Raw genomic sequence first — 14,044 nt, forward strand, 5'->3', positions numbered from 1 at the left:
TGTCATAATAAGATGAAGAATTTTAGTTCTTATACAATAATGGACAAAGATTACTAAATATTTAGTTAATTATATAATTCAAAACTATTCTATGCCGAAGTGTCGGAAATCTTAGAACGCCTCTGTGTCTGTCTGTCGACAGTCATCAATGCAAAAAAGGGGAAGAGGTATCAAGAAATGGTTCTGGCAATCGATTCACGGTCCTAAGAATCGAATCCATCTGTTTCGTTGTGATATAAATGAGTAGTTTCCGGTTTCAACCCTGATTCACATGAAACAAAAGCGGTACTGAATAACGGCAAATGGTTTTCTGGAATCGATTCAGCGTCTCAAGGAAAAATATCATGACCACCCGTAACACACTAAAACCGTGTAATGTATTCAAAAATTTATTATTACGAGAGAAATCCAGAAAATAAAGAATGATTGCACATCGCGTGTGTCACCGACCCCTCACCATTGCGATCGCGTGCGCGGCAGTTAAAGATATACCACATTGACTTGATCCCTAGTCTTCCGTTGGAAGCGCTGGTATCGGCTGAAAGAATTCCACTCGCTTTCTCTCGCTTAGCAACAGCTGAACCCTTATTGGCTCAACGCGTGGGTGTGTGAGGGTGTGAGCTTTAGTTCGCATTTTTGCCACGGCTCAAGACATTTTGGCAGCACAATAGCTCTTTCATTCACCCCAGTGCGAGTCGAGTGTCAATGCTGCATGGTCACACTACTTGCTTTTGCAGCGATTCAAAATGGCGGTGCCAATCGAAAATACCATATATCACTTATAATATCATCTTTTTAGCTCTTTCCATTTCGGGAAATAATTATATAATTAATGTAAAGTACAGAGTGTGTCGTCTGTTTTCTGAACGTGCAAAAAATTAAGCCTAATGAAATTTAAAGGCAAATAAATAATGTTTATGGTGATAGTGCAATGAACGAGTCATCAGTAGGAAATGGTGCATTATGTTTAGTCAAGGAAAGACCAGCGTGCATGAAGAAGATCGAAATGGGAGGCTATCACTTGTTACAAAAGAACGCTAAGAAAGGATTCAGGAAAACCGACGTTTCACTTATTCCCGAAACTTAGGGTATTTTTGGGTGCAAATCACTTTGGAAACTATGAGGAACTCAAGCAAGCAGTAACAACATGGCTCAAATCTTTGTCGGCAGATGAGTATAATATCGGAAGGGGTGTAGCCAGAAGGTGTATGTAGGAGGGCCCCGTCGTTTTTGAAGGAGGCCAGCTACAATGTACGAAGCCAGAAGAAACTGTGTTGCAGGTAGTGTTTTTGAGGCCTGGGAAAACCGGAAATTTTTTATTTCCTTCTGGAAAACTAAAAAAACTGTTTTCTTTTTTTTATCTTATTATTATTATTATTAATATTCGCTTTTTCTCTATAGGGGCTGTCCACATGTTACGTAACGCTATTTTTACCCCCTCCCTCCTGTTTGTCACACTTCGTAACGCAAGGCCGAACCCCTCCCCCTTTGTTACGTAACACTTTGATTTTTGTTTTTTCACAAATTTTGATATTTTTGGGGTTATAACAATAAAAAAACTATTTTTAATGGTAAAACTTTTATTACAAAATGCTTATATTATTGTGAATATATTTGTAGCGTTTTTCGACAACAAATCAAAGTATTAAAAAATGGTAGACTGATAATAATCTTTTATCCCCATAAGGTTGTTTAATTAACCAATCCTAATTCTTCAAAACTACTGTCGTTTCTCCAAGGAGATCGCACCCATCATTTTAGGTCACTGGTGATTGGCAAGGAGAAATTACTGCGGAAGATGCAGTTAAATCAGGATTTAAAGAAATAACATCGACCTCTTCTTCCGAGATCCAGGATGCTTCGTACATTTGAAGTTCGCCAGTGTCAACGATGCAAAGTTCTGTTCCTCGTTGACCACAGATTCGAAGTGGATGCATACGTAAAGAAGCAGAGACATCTCGTTTGTGAACAAACTTTCGAGCATCTTCTTTGGACTTTTGATTTCAATTTACCACTTTACAAATTTTTCTGGTCCTAAATTAGTGCGAGAATGCGAATATACCCAATTTCTTCAGAAATGTTCGAATGAAAAAAAAATAGTACGACATTAATATCCGACGAATTAAGTTTTTAATGTATTTTGATCTGCAAATCGTGGATCGTTCCGTCGCGGGAAATAGGGGTCTATTATTTCACGAAAAAGAGTTCCTTCTGTTTCACATGCGAAATTTCTTCGAAGAAAAGAGTGGGTAAGGATTCGAATCAAAAGTTTTAAACAATGTTCTGAGAAATAGCGATACGAGTGGGAACGCGAAAGAATTTTAAAGCTGTAGTTACGATCATTAGCAACTAACTCGAGAAAAGCATGTATCGTAAATGCAATGCTGCGATAACCACAAAACGGAGTTTTATTGTATTGTAATACGCACAGAGTTCCTCACCAGTCATACTAGTGTCTTGTGCGTCTTCGAATCACTTCTGTATGATTCAATTTATATAGGCTATAGCTCGCAACTTTTCAAAATAATGGAAATATCTATGTACCTACCCATCTATCTATCTAATATATATATATATTTGGTCTAGGAATTAATTCGTGCGGGTGGACAAGAGATGGCGCAACGAACGGAGCGTCCCGCAGTTCCGTGTATCCACACATGAGTTGCAAGCCCCTGTCATCGCGTATCGTTCGTAGTATAGGGCAGTGGATTAAAGTGTCAACAACACCAGTTTGTAGTTAAGTGAACATGCCGCAATTTGTGCCTGATAAAGTGTTTTTGCGGGGTGTCCTGCTGCATTACTTTAATATGCAGAAAAGTGCGACTGAAAGTCACCGTATTTTGGTGGAAGTGTATGGTGACCATGCTCTAGCTGAGCGAACGTGTCAGAAGTGGTTTGCACGGTTTAGAAGTGGTGATTTCGGCTTGGCAGACCAAGAGCGAGCTGGACAGCCAAAAAAAAAAAAAAATTCAAAACGAAGAATTGACAGCATTGCTCGGGCAGGATTCGTGTCAAACGCAGGAACAACTTGCAGCAGCATTAGGCGTTGATCAAACAACAGTCTCCAAACGCTTGAAAGCCATGGGAATGATTCAAAAGATGTCACATTGGGTTCCACATGAATTGAAAGACAGAGACGTTGAAAGACGAAAAACCATTTGCGAATTGCTGCTTCAACGACAGAGCAGAAAGGGGTTTCTGCATCGAATTATTACGGGTGATGAGAAGTGGATCCATTACGAGAACCCTAAACGAAAAAAGGCCTGGGTGAAACCAGGTGAACCAGGTCCATCACAACCAAAACGAGATATTCACTGTGCAAAGGTTATGCTGTGCATATGGTGGGATATGAAAGGTGTGGTGTACTATGAGCTGCTGCAACCGGGTGAAACTATGAATGGAGAACGTTATCGACGACAATTAATGTGTTTGAAGCAAGCTCTGGCCAGAACACGACCACAATGGGAGAACAGACATGATAAACGTATTGTTCAACATGATAACGCTCGCCCACATGTCGCAAAACCGGTCAAAACCTATTTAGAAAATGTCGGATGGGAAGTTTTACCCCACCCGCCGTATTCACCAGACGTTGCTCCTTCGGACTACTACTTGTTCGATTGCATGAACAACGATTTGATTGGACAGCGGTTTACTTTTCAGAAGATATCGAAACATGGGTCTCTGACTGGATCGCTTCCAAGGATGAGGACTTCTTTCGCCACGGAATCCGTACATTGCCTGACAGATGGGCGAAAGTGGTGGCTAGCGATGGACAATATTTTTCTTAAGGTATTTATGTATTTTGTGTTTGTACTACAGCTTCAATGTGTGCGTACCAACCGCACGAATTAATTCCTAGACCAAATATATACGAGAGTTATTTAACTGGCAACACTGCTACGATTCTACTGTTGTGTGGGCAGGAGACGAATTACGAACGTAGTGTGTTCCATGGATGTGTACGAGTCAGTTCAATGCTTCTGCGGTCCCATATTACGGTGTATGTGGCGAGTAGACATTGTGAAAGTGATTGTTGTATGAAATACCTCCCGTACGCAAAGATTCCGCGTGCAGAACAGGTGTGTTTATGAAATTCCAGGTGGCAAGAGGGCGAAATGCTAGGACGATTTACAGGGGATTAGTAGAGGCCTGTGGTGAAGGTGCTCTACCGTATCGGACAGTGGCGAGATGGGTTGCAGCATTTCAGGCGGGATGACAGTCAACAGACAAAATGCACGGTGGAGGGCATATGCGAACGACGACGGACGAAATTCTTCTTGCAAAACAACGGACACTGTTTCATGGTGATCGGCACTGGACTTGTAGTGAACTGGCGCAGGAGAGGAACATTTCTTTCGCATCAGTGTTCCGCATGCTAACACAAGATCTTGGAATGCGGAAAATTGCAGCCAGATGGGTATCCCGTGCTCTGACGAAGGTTCAAAAGTGGCATAGGTGGGAACGTGCGCGCCTACACCTTCAACGTTGCAAGGAGAAAGGTGATGACTTCTTGCACCACATTATTGCAAGTGGCGAATTGTGGGGAAGATCCTACGAGGCTGAATTGAAATGTTAGTTTAGTGAATGGCGCCACCCAGAATCTTCACGACCGAAAAGCTTAGGCAAGAACCAGCAAATGTGAAGGTGATGATGATAATGTCATACGACCACGAAGGAATTATGCAGTTACATCAAGTTCCACCGGGTGTTACCGTCAATGCTGCATACTTCAGTCACCATTTGCGGCCAGCATTGCGGAGCAAACGTCCACACCTCCTGGAGTCTGGAACAATTCTCCTACACGACAATGTCAGATGTCATACAGCCAATCCAGTACAGACTGTTACAACAAGGGGGTTGGGAGGTACTGGAGCACCTTCCATACTCCCCGGATATGAGCCCCTGCGATTTTGATCTTTTCCTAAAAAGGGAAGAACCTCTCAGGGGCAAACGTTTCAGAGACATTACCAGCATTGTTCGTGCCTTAGGGCCCCACTGTCAACGCCTTCTCACAAAGTGGTGCTTTGTCCGGTATTCAACGGTTACCAGACTTCTGGCGAAGGGTTCAAAAGCCTGGCGAAGACTACATCGAAGGACTGTAAGCTTCTTGAGGTGAGTGATTCACTAAATTCCATTTCACAACTCGAGTTAAATGATCCTCGTATAATGAAAGTGAGTACATTTGTAACTTAACTCGAACCACCCGATCGATCTCGATCAAATTTTCAACATAGATTAGGTTTGGGCCTGGGATGGTTTTTATCGCTTCACTTTGAAGATGCACTTTGAAGAGAAGGGGTAGATATAAAAATGATCGAAAATGACCGATATTAATGTCGAATCCGTCGTTTTGGGAGTGGCTGTAATGAACAGTGACACTTCCGATGCCGCTTAAATCCAAATTCAGTTCCCATTAGTACTCCTAAGGGTAATGGTGACATAAAAATAATGGAAAATTACCGATTAATTGAAATCCAAACTGAGAAACCGTATAACGTTTATTTTCACCAAATTTTCCATCTGATATAAATATGTCTCTGTTTAAAAACTAGTTACAGCATATAAAAAATGCAATGCACTCCTACTTACAAATCAATTTAGTTTCATTGTTTTATGGTAGTATTTATAGTACCTTCTTCAAACGTTTGTCTTCAAACTTTCAAATATAAATTGTGCAATCTGCTGTCAAAAAAAAAAAAAAAAAAAAACTATTTTCCAATCGATGTAAGGAAGGATTACTTCCCAGATGCGTACATGTCAAAATCCTTCCCAGATGGGTACAAGTGCCATGGGTGATGACATATTTTGATATTTATAAGAGTTTTCCAACTTCCGTACATGTTTAATAACTAAAAATGCGGAGAAACAATGTCAATCAAGTTTGAGCAGAGGAGGATATGGAATTGCATGCTCAAGGAAATATGAAAAGATGCTTACCTGCTTTCCATACTGTTGTAAGTTTTTTTTTCTTTTCGACTCAACTCTTCACGTTGAATTTAAATTCGACCAATGTATCCCCGAAATGTGTGTGATATGAATTCACAAATCTCATCAAAGGGATACACAAGTCGGCTTTTATAAAGGGTCTTTGTCGAACTAATATCTGGATCAGGAGCGGTCTGGCATCTCTGGGGGCCCTCGGCAGCAGGAAGCTAGAGGTGTCCCTTTTTAAAAAAAATGTCCACTTGCGTATGTTACTAAATTTCATTATTGGCCCATTTAAGTAAAGTTACATACCGCATTGTTTTATAGGAGATTTATTTTAATAGCAAACCTCTACAGTATGCTTACATGTTCTAATTACATAAATTCTACCATAATATTCTTTAAAAACAAATTTTCAATACCTTGGTCAATGATATAAGGTAAGTAACCAATAAATACTACCAGGAATACTTGGTACTTTTCATACTTTATTACATGAAACTTACAAACGTAGGTTACTTCAAAATAGTGATTTTGCATAGGCGTATAAAATCTAAATATAAAAGATCCTATAGAATCAAAGAAATGTATATAAATTGTGTACGTATTGTACTTACGTTAGATTCACTCATAAAAAGAAAATTTCAAACTATCAACCTGTAAAATTATGTTTGAATATCTAATACTGTATTCTGTTGATGAAGAATATTGGCATATTATGAATACAACATTTACTAACAGAGAAAAGAAGTGTCCTTCTACCTAGATCAGGTGTATAGGTCTAATGTCTAAATGCTTCATTAAACTAATAACTTTTTCTTAAGTTTCTCACTCGTTATTGCTGCTTCATCTATAATCAAATTTTTATCTGAATTTACAAACAAGTCTCGTTCTATATTTATAAAAAGTAGCTTAGACATTAAATCTTGGTTTAGCACAGAAAGTTTGATCTAATCTATTCTTAAATTTTTAAGTTTTAAAAAGATCCTTCTTCAGGTTAGCTGTGTACAAAGCAGAGTTAATATAAACTTGTAAGCTGTATATAGATTGGTAAAAAAAATTCCAGATTGTGACAGCACGAAAACAACGTTGAAGGTACATGCTTCTTCACTGAGCAGTTGACAGTTCTCGTCACCTTCTTCTGATTCTGAACCGTCATTCGTCTTCATTTAAGTTATTCACATCAATTTCATCACTTTGATCCCACTGAGTCTAAGATCAACTTTGGTTAGGTTGGTGCGTAAGACTTCTGTTGGAAATTCGTCAATGTCTGCTGTTTCAGTTTTTTTCTTTTTTTTAGGCCATGAACAATCTTTCAAAATATCTGTTTGGATTAAATCTTTTCTCAATACTTGAAGTAGCACAATCGATAATACGGAAATAGATTTGTTTAAATTTCTGAACTGGAGTAATTTCGAAAACTTCCAGTGAAACTTCTACATCACCCATATCCTCCAAAATACTATTCATGGCAATTGCACACTATTTTGTTTTGTCAAGCAGAAATTTAAAGTGCTTTGAACTAATTTTAGCAGTGATTTACACCAATTTCCAAGCTGTATAGTAATCCATTTCTTTAAGTATTTTGAAACGGGAGTTGTGACCAGAAAAATATCGAGCATGATAAAAGGCACGAGAACATACTCGAATTTGGACTATTGCTTTATCATAGTTATGGCCGCGAATTTGGATTTGCAATTCAAGCTTCCATTCAATATTTTATTTAAAACATTCAACAAATGGGTCAACTTTCCTGAGTTGGTATTACTTATCAAAAACGGTTCATCAATAATTGATGAAGGTGCCGTATGTTTACTCCACCATCTTGTGTCATCAATTTTTTGGAGTCTGCATAGTTTGGTGCTCGCACTTTCGTTTTAGTCTCTTTCTCCCAGACAGTCATTCTCTTGTAACAAGAAGTTAAAAAAAACAGCCGATTCCTCTACTAAAACCAAATAAATTTTCTGCTTGGAGCAAGTTTACTGTAGAATAAGCTACAGCAAAATTTAGTCGTGTCCCATGCAGTGTAAATTAAATACGGATTCTCCCTTTTGAAATGCACTTGAAGACCATTGTAACAGAAGCTCATGTTACTCGCTATCAAAAGAACACGCAATAATATTCGAAATTTTAATGCCACATTCAACTAGCTCTGACTTGATACATTCGTACAAAGCAAGTCCACTTGAATCATCAACAACTGTTCAATTTGTGTCTTTTATACGTATACCTTTCCTTGGACTACGTAGCGGACACAGATTGCCAACTGGTCCGTAAAAGCTATACTTTGTGTCCAAATTTATTACCTTGATTAAATTTTGATGAATCTTTTTGACAAAAAAGTCAAGAGAGTGCTTCGTCCAGTTTGTCCTTTTGTCGATTTTCCTTCTACTTCCCATTTTTTCTTTATTTTCAGTTTGTGCGCTTTGGTGTTTTCAATATACTTTGTAACATGAATTTGCAAAATCACATAATTTGCAACTAACATGACCAATTCAAGGAAACTCCCATGGTTTTTGAGATAATCTAATGAATGCGCCCCTTCTGACTGCCCCCTCCCCATCTGTAAACAATTCCTTGTCTTCCTATAAATAACACTATGCCGATTAAACGCTGTGTAACCAATCTTCTGGTCTGAATTTCTGCTTCTCTCTTTTTTATCTGATTGGAAGCTAATAATGTTGAAATATGTCCTCTTTGGCTTTCGAAAGCTGCCATCGCAACGAGGATGCGAAATCAGTGCAACAGCACCCGAAGTCCTTAATGTCGGCTTTCTAGACCGGAGTCCAGCCGCGTAACAACATTTCGAATATAGGAGGGGGCAAGTCTTTTTGTTGCGCCCCTCTCTCAACAGCGCCCCCCCCAGCGCGTAATTTCCACTAATCTTTACAGTATTACTGTTATGTATTTTTTTTCGTGTGTGTGTGGGAAAATAATTGTAATTTATGAAAACAGCTATACATTTGAAAAATTAAAATATTAGACTTACTTGAAGTAAAGACAGCTTCTTCACCCACCCAATGTTATCATTCAACACAAGAGTCATACATTAGTAAAACTAGTAGACCTCATTTGATTTGCGTCAGGGTACGTATGAAGTACAGTTTACTATTAATTAATCACTAAATAGTACGACATAATTGTTCCGTATACGTTCGGCAGTAAAGCCACATCACAAACACACACACACACACGAAACCCGGGTTCGATTCCTGGCAGGAGCTCATGTGGTTCGGATTCCACGTTAATCAGTAGGTCCACGTCTCATATAGCCTCGCTGCTGAACGGGACGTTAAACTAAAAATCACCTCACCTCACACACACACACACACACACACACACACACACACACAAATCTAAAGTGATCAACAGATCCTCACAATACACCTACACGCACACTTTTCTTATTTTACTTTCACACCACATTAATCTTCAAATGTTTCAGCACATAGATTGAACTGCACTTTGTATTGTTATACCGGACTAGAGATGCAAAATAGCCGGATTTTTGAGACGTGCTTTATTTTCATTAAAAAAAAAAGGCGGCTTTTGAAAAGAAAAAGGAAATTTTCGCTCTTTTCACACAACTAGGATCTCATAAGTCCCACGTTGGTTGCCTAACCATGATATCAAGTTCTTGAAATTTATACATCTTGAAATGTGTTGTTTGAGTTGCTTAGTCAAACTCGCAGACAAGAAAAAAGTATCACCGCCGTTCCAGAAACACTGTTTCAGATACTCTTCAATACCTAATATTAGAGCCGAAAAGGCTGCATAATTTTGTTCATATTTCAGAAGAAAATGTTTCACTAATAGCAGCAGCATAATATGATTTAGTTTAAGGAACAGGAGCAACAAAGTTTAGTGCGGTGGCTCTTACCTTTTATTTTTCTTCAGAATACAGTATTTTTTTTAAAGTTAGACTATGATGGGAAAAGAGAGCTGGAACATACTGTTGTTTCTTCGCTAAATATGAAATATTAAAAGAAAAAAATCCCAAGCCAAAAAACATGGAATAGATATTCGTTTTTTAAGCAGTTTTTTTTTCGAGACCTTAAACCACTATTCAGAACAGTTATTGTTCCCACCACTAACTTTTCACTAAAATTTTTTTGTCGTTAAACATTATTCTAAGAACTCTACAAACAATTCGTTCGAACTAGAAAACCCTAAACATTAACCCTTTTGAGACTTCCACTTTTTTAGGTAAATTTTAGACTTTCCTGTCAAGCAGCTATTGCATCGAGACTATTTATCGTAGAACCATGGTTCATACTCCGTTTGAAACAGTGTATTCGGAATGAAACAGTGATTTCCTAATTTGTAATTTTCCCTAATATAAAATTCCTGTCCAAATTGGGAAAAAAGGATTTTTTTTTTAAAAAAAAGTCCCCATTTTCTGTGAATTTCTTCCCTCCGGTACACAACATGAACATGCGAATGTTCCAAAAAAAACTTTGCTTCATTCCAAATGAAACGAGGTATGAACCATGATACTGGTGCAAATAGCCTTGGTGCTAAAATTCATTTACTATTTTTCCCAATATCTACTATTGTTATTCAACAAGCTCTAGTGTCAAGACTCTTTATCGTAGGATCATAGTTCGTAACTTCTTTGTATTTGTAATGAAGAAATGTTTCCAACTGTACCATTCATATTTCAACATTATGTACCAGAAGTGAAAACATCCCGCTCAAATTGGGAAAAAGAGATTTTTGTCAGGAAAAAATAACCTTTTTGAGAATTTCTTCCCCCAAATACATGCTAGCGCCACGGCGATGGTACAGTTCGAAACGTTACTTCATTACAAACAAAATGAGATAAGAACCATTGTCATACAATGAACACTCTTGACGCTAGAGCTTATTGAATAACAATACTTTAGTAACTATTACCCAAAAATAGGGAGGGAAAATTAGTAAATCAGCGCTAGTACCAAGACTATTTATTCTAGGATTATGGTTTGTACCTTTTTGTTTATAATGAACCAGCGTTTTAAATCCTATCACTTGCATGTCCCTATCATGTACCCGAGGGGAGAAATTCCTGCCCAAAATGCATAAAGAGAAGCGGGAAATTCAAATTTTCAAAAATTAACTTTCTCGGAATCTTATCTCCTCAGGTGCATGACAGCGCAATGGTAGTGGTACCGTTGGAAACGTTGCATCATTACGAACAAAATGAGATACAGAGCATAATCCTACGACAAATAGAGATGACATGTGGCTACTTTACTAAAAACATTGACTAAAAATGTGTAATAGGGGAAAATTGAGATTTTTTAAAAAAAAGAAATCACTATTTACCTTACGATCATGGTTTGTACCTTGTTTTATTTGGAATGATGGTAGGTTTTAAACGGTACCACTCATATGTCCCTAAGGGGAGGAATTCCCGAAAAAATAAAAAGATCTGAAAAATCCCCTTTTTTCCATTTTGGGAGGGATATTTCCGCTTCTGGTACACAATAGGGAAATTTGAGTGGTATAGTTGGAAACATTTCTTTGCTACGAACACAACTAGGTATGGACCATGATCCTAGGATTAATAGCGATGTGTTAGGATTTTTTTTAAAAAAAAAGCTCTAAAATGTATCCTTTTCTTTCTTCCTTCGTCCATGTTTGTGGCGTCACTGCCCCCAGGCATCGCAAGCGTGACTGCAAAATGCCCATAAAACACATTCTTTGATGCTTACCTGCTTGAATGAATGCAAAAAACACGTGTGAAAAGCTTTACTAGAGATTTGTAAAGCAAATTCCTAAGGTCGATGCCATGGTTCAGATCTGTACCAAAAGTCCCCAAAGGGTTAATATATTTGCCCTTCTTTTTCTTATGAGTGATCGATTATTCTTGATTGTTGGATTTCTCATATTTATTTTTCTTCACAATGCAGTAATTAAGTCTCTATTTCTTCTTATAATGGGGAACAAAGGTGGAAAGTACTTTCTTCATTAAAGTTGAAATAAAAAAATAAAAAAAAGACAGGCATAAAAGCGGTAGAAAAACTTTTTTTAAAAAGCCGTTTTTTAGCCCTTGCGTACGTAACATCCAACTTTTAATATATTTTACAAGAACGGAATAATATAGTTTCAATTTGATTAAATGTTCAATGTAAAAAAATAACGAGCCACTGTGATCCTATAGCTCATTTCGACACAAAAACTACACACTTCAAAAAGCAGAATTCACACTTTTCCGAAGACAGTTGCACGGTAGGAGCTATTTGTGAATTCTCTACACAGTTTCTTCACTTCCAGTGAGTCAAGCCTGTCTGGGTATGCATTAAGAACTGCAAAATGGTTAAGTCTTGCCTGGGTCATTGTGGACCTCAGATAAGTTTTGAGACGCCGCAACATTGAGAAACTTCTCTCGGTAGTTGCAGACGTCGTCGGGATAACCAGCAGGACACGAAGACTATCAACACTTCAGAAAAGAATTCTCTTGTTTCTTTACAGAGTTTCTTGAAGTTCTCAACCAGGATACTCAGATTTCTTGAAGTGGGAATAGTGGTGAATAACTGTTGCATCTGTAGTTGTAGTCGGTCCGGATTGACATGGTATTCTTCTAAAATGTCACTAATGTTGTGAGAAAAGTTACTTTCCAGAATTACATCCTCTATTGCACGATATTTCTTCAGTTTAGGCTGATGGAATCGACTAAATTTTGCTAATGATATTGTCCAAACATTCACAATAGGTTGCGCGTAATTTCTCTTCTGCAATGTTTAATTGGTAATTTTTCGCGAATGTTTGCGGGTGTTCTAATCTTTTCAGTGTCTGTTTCCTGCGCGGTAACTGAGGAGATCCTTGTTTGTTCTGTCGAAGAAAACCCCTATACAATCAGGGGCGACAAAAATAATAATTAATATATCCACACTGCCCTTGGTGCAATATTACATCCTTTTTTGTTCTATCGAAGGCGCCCCTATACGATCAGCGGCGATAAAAGGAATAATTAATATATCTACAGCGCTCTTGGTGCAATATTACATCCTTGTTTGTTATATCGAAGGCTCCCCTATACAATCAGGGGCGACAAAAGGAATAATTAGCCCTTGGTTCAATATTACATCCTTGCTCATTCTATCGAAGGCGCCCCTATACAATCAAGGGCGACGAAAAAATAATTAATATATTTACAATGCTCCGTCATTGTAACATTATTTCTTTTTTTATTCTATCGAAGCATTTTGTCGCCCGTACATAATAAGGGGCGACAAAGGATTAAGAAAATGTTTATATCGCTGCTTGACTGTCATCTAGATATTTTTTATTTCTTTATTTTATTGTATCAAAGGTGCTCTAGACAATCAACACAAAAGGAACAAAATTCCCATTAGTTATAATAATACAAAGCACTGCACTCTATATTTTGTTCAGGATTTGTCAGTGCATAAAAAACACAGCTTTTGTACATAAACTTTTCGTTATTCAATTGGCTTTATAAAAGGCAAAGTAATCATTAGGCGCCTTGGGCGCCCTCAATAACTTTTACCAGAACTTTGGGGAGGGGGCAATGCCCCCTTGCCCCCCCGTCTTGTTACGCCACTGCCGGAGTCCGTTCCCTCTTAATTGAGATAGCTCTCTAATTATCCTTACGATGCTGGTCAACACTGAAGTTTTTGAGTGTCCCCATCGGGAATCGAACTCGAGACCATGAGCATCGTTCACACGTGCGCTAACTATTTAGCTAAAGACAATACTAATCATCGAAAATATTTTTAATTTCCAACATCACTTGTATTTTGACAATTCAAAGGGGGCCCGCAAAACAGAAAAAAAATATACCAAACTTGGTAATAATCTAAAATTTCACAATAATTCTCACACATAAGAAACGAATAACTATATAAATGTTAAGTCCGGAATAATAAACGGGTTGAGCGGGGGCCCCGTGCGTTCCAATGTTTGCACGGTCGCTGTTCTTTATTGAGCAACACTAAGTTATACAAGTTTCATATTTTAGGTCTAAATTTCAGCAGCTCACCACGTTTGTTTTCTTTAAGAATTTCAACCAAATTTGTGTACTGCAAGGTTAGTTTATATTAATGCAAAGATGACTTAGTGCGAACGAGGCATAGCCCTACAGGTTTGAAATAATTTTCAAACATCCTAT

The 14,044-nt window shown here is 38.0% G+C and overlaps 1 protein-coding gene across 6 annotated transcripts in view; it reads right to left on the reverse strand.

Moving 5' to 3' along the window:
* Positions 1–14,044, reverse strand: part of LOC145674484 (serine protease persephone-like) — a 146,695-nt gene that overhangs the window by 5,147 nt on the left and 127,504 nt on the right. The window lies entirely within an intron of this gene.

Source organism: Thermobia domestica, chromosome 17, assembly GCF_964235325.1.
Source record: "Thermobia domestica chromosome 17, izTheDome1.hap1.1, whole genome shotgun sequence".
Taxonomy (NCBI): Eukaryota; Metazoa; Arthropoda; class Insecta; order Zygentoma; family Lepismatidae; genus Thermobia; species Thermobia domestica.